This window comes from Larus michahellis, chromosome 7 (assembly GCF_964199755.1).
Source record: "Larus michahellis chromosome 7, bLarMic1.1, whole genome shotgun sequence".
NCBI classification, from domain to species: domain Eukaryota; kingdom Metazoa; phylum Chordata; class Aves; order Charadriiformes; family Laridae; genus Larus; species Larus michahellis.
Window position 1 is genome coordinate 29,443,095 of NC_133902.1, and position 3,417 is coordinate 29,446,511.

The window sequence follows — 3,417 nt, forward strand, 5'->3', positions numbered from 1 at the left end:
GCCTTTCTCACCCTTGCAGCCCACATTTTCTGCCTTCCTGTTTCTTGCTCTCATTTTAGATCTTTTCACACATCCTGCAATGCTTAACATCATCCTTGGGCCAGTGAAGTTTGCTATTTAACTTATATTTGCAAATCCTTCTCAAAATGTTTTCTTATTGATTGTGTGATACATGACAATGATCTGAGCTTGTCACCCTTTCGTATGTGGATATCCCTCAGGTGACCTGAAGAATTCAAAGGATGGACAGTATCTGCATTATTCTCAAGGAAATATTTACCAGATAAGCCAGCTTTATCTTGGCATTTTACTGTTTTGTAATAAGATTTATGAGCGAAAAAAATATCTAACAGCAAGCACCATGTAGGAAACAAGAATCATAAAAGGCAGTATCTGTTTCTTTGAGATTAGCAGGACAAATGCTTTAGTCCAGTATTTCATAGCTCAGAATGAAGGAAAGATTTGCATGGATCTACTTTTCAGAATTCTTTATGGCCCGGGAATAAAATATGTTGCCTTCATACAAGAATCTGGTCAAATACAAGGTTGCTCTGTGCAGCTGAGTCCATTGTCTCTAAGTTATAGCTACATAATTACTCTAAGCCCTATGCTTGCTTTATCTTCTTTAACAAGCCTTCAATTCATCGAAGATCCTCCCCTCTCTCAGCAATTTATTTTACTTAATAAATTACCTATTTTCACTTTACACGGCATTAAGAACCTTGGCCTTGCTACAGATTGGATACACACCCTTGAAATACCTTTAGTGAGCCAAACACCACAGCAAATGCCTGGGTTCCATCCATTGATAAGATACACCCATGGGCTGTATGAAATAAAGCCATATTCAGCTTCCTGGTTCCTCACCCCTTGTTCAGAAAAAAATTCCAGCCACTGCACTTGCAAAGCGTTCCCAGTGTGAATAAAGATTAGAAACACACGTTCCTGAGTCTGCAGGCAGAATGAGAAAATGGTAGAAAAAGGTGCAGCTTGCATCTCCCGTTAGCTTCACTGGCAGGTCAGCTAAAAACATGTTTAGTATCTGTTTTGCTTAAAAAAGGGGATTTTCCACCTTTTGCACCAAGCAATCCATGCAGTGACAAAGCCCACAGTTACAGGAGCAAAATTATTATTGCTGATCTTCATTGTGAGTCTCCCACTAATTTTAACGAGCATGATTTAGGAGAAAGAGGAGAATGGTATTCTAAATACAGATTGTAATGCACAAAACAGGGGATTAGATCTCCTTTAGTGTGTGAATTGGACACCTGAGAAACCTGGATTTATTTCAGACATTGCAGCAGAGAAGCTTTTTAGCAGATGTTAATATTCAAGAAACCCACAGCTCTGAAGTCCCTCTGGCAGCAGCTACATACTGCTTGGAACTATGAATCAGCGTAGGTGATAGTAACGACTTAGATTAGGGGTAGCATGAAGCAAGATATTTTAATAAGCAAGGTGGTCGCTATGGCAGACTACTACACTTCCATCCTGCTTGTTTAAGTTTCCACCTATTTGTAAGGTGTTTAAAAAAAGAAAGATGGTGATCAGCTAATTTAACATAACATGCAATGCCATTTTGTGTCCACTGGTGGCTTATTCTGTCCAGGCTGCTGGCACCCAAGAAGACAGTATTCTTCCCTACCTGGTGTTTTGTGCCTGAAGAGATGGGAGCTACCTACCTGCTACTGGGGACCTGACTGAAAAGCTCAAAGCAGAGGAAGCAGTTCCACAGCTCAGGTGAGAGCCACAGCTGACACTGCAGTAGCTTGGTTTATAGGGCTTCAGCTTTGAACAGCACCAAATGCTTTCCCAAACAACCGCTCTGAGCACCACCCGGCTCTCCAGCACAGAGTATTTCAGACCTCCTCCAGCGCAGGCCAGGACCACGAATCAGTCGGCCAGCTCAGAACATCAGAATGGCTCTGACCAGTCTGCTTCACAGACGAATTTGCACAGACAATGCTTTCTTAAAGTAGCAGATCCAAAAAAGGTACACAAACTTCTATCAAGTCAAACAGACGAACTCTTTTCTGTTTGTTAAGTTCTACAGTTGCATCAAATCTGTTTTTCTGCATGTGCTGCATTTCAGAGGCTGAAATGCTGAACAGCTCGCTCTGCTTTTTATGCCAGACTGCTGGGACACTTCTTTGGTTGCAATTTTCCTTCAAAAATGTGCACCATATTCTTTCTGCATGTTCTGCAAAAAGTTCTGCAGTGAATTTTTTTTTTAAGCACATTGTTTCTTTTCACATTATCTCATCATTGTAATGCCTTTTTTATCTCATCATTGTAATACCTGAACCATGTGTCCACGCTACTTCAGAAAGACAAAGAACGTAGTGGTTGTAGCTTATCAAGTGAAGCAAGTGCACCACCGTTAGGTAGCACACAGTCACTGTAGAAAGTATTGCCGTTTCCCTTCATGTCGACTGGGCTGTGGCTACGACACAGCAAAATTGTGACACCACAGAAACAAGCAAGCTGCTGTTGGCAAATGTATGCATTTTGAGCGGTCAAATGCTCTTACTAAGCACTTCAGCAACTCCAGCACACGAAATGGATTCTACAAGTAAACGTTACCGGGAACGGAAAAGATGTACCAGTTTTTTCTGCTCCTTCAGCACAAAGCTGCTTTGAACTCCTAGGACTCTGACAACATAATCAATTCCACCCCTACATAATAGGCCAGTAGAGATGCATCACTGTATGTAATGAACAAATTTGAGTATTGCAACACCTCTTGAAATGGCTGTGAAAAAATTAGTATCAGAAACAGAGAGCAAGAGTCAGTTTATAGATATGACAGACCTGTGTTCTTGTAGTGAGAAAACTCAAAATCTATTACAGTAGCAGTGAAGCAAAAGGTTCAAAAGAAAAAGCACAGAGCTAACAGAATCATTATTGGCCTGAACTTCTGAAAACTCTGTGAGATTGATTTCTTCAGAAACTTTTCACATAACTTTGTATCTTTTAATATACGTCTTAGGCTGAGTTATTTACTGCTTTACCATCTGTAGTTTTGCATAAAGAACACAGTGGATGGTGGGGGGGAATCCTTCTAGTGCATATTTGTAGGCCAGGTTCCAATAGCACTTGAAATAGTCACTTCCCTTCCCTGACCCAGCTCAAGAAACAAATTTGACTTGGGGCATAGGGGAGGAGAAGCAAAGTGAAGATAAAATGAATACATTTGAAAAGCAATTCATGCCAGAATGCTTTTTGGATTAATTAAGTAGTTCCTTCCGCTAAAGAAAACCCACTCCCACTTCACCAAAGAAAACCCCCACTATCAGCAGACATTGTTCACTTTACAAACTTTTCTCAATCTGTAATACTCTGGAGTAGGCAGTTGTGTATAAAACTGCTTATCTCTTCCCTTAAAACCTTACATTAATTACACAGGAAAATGACAGA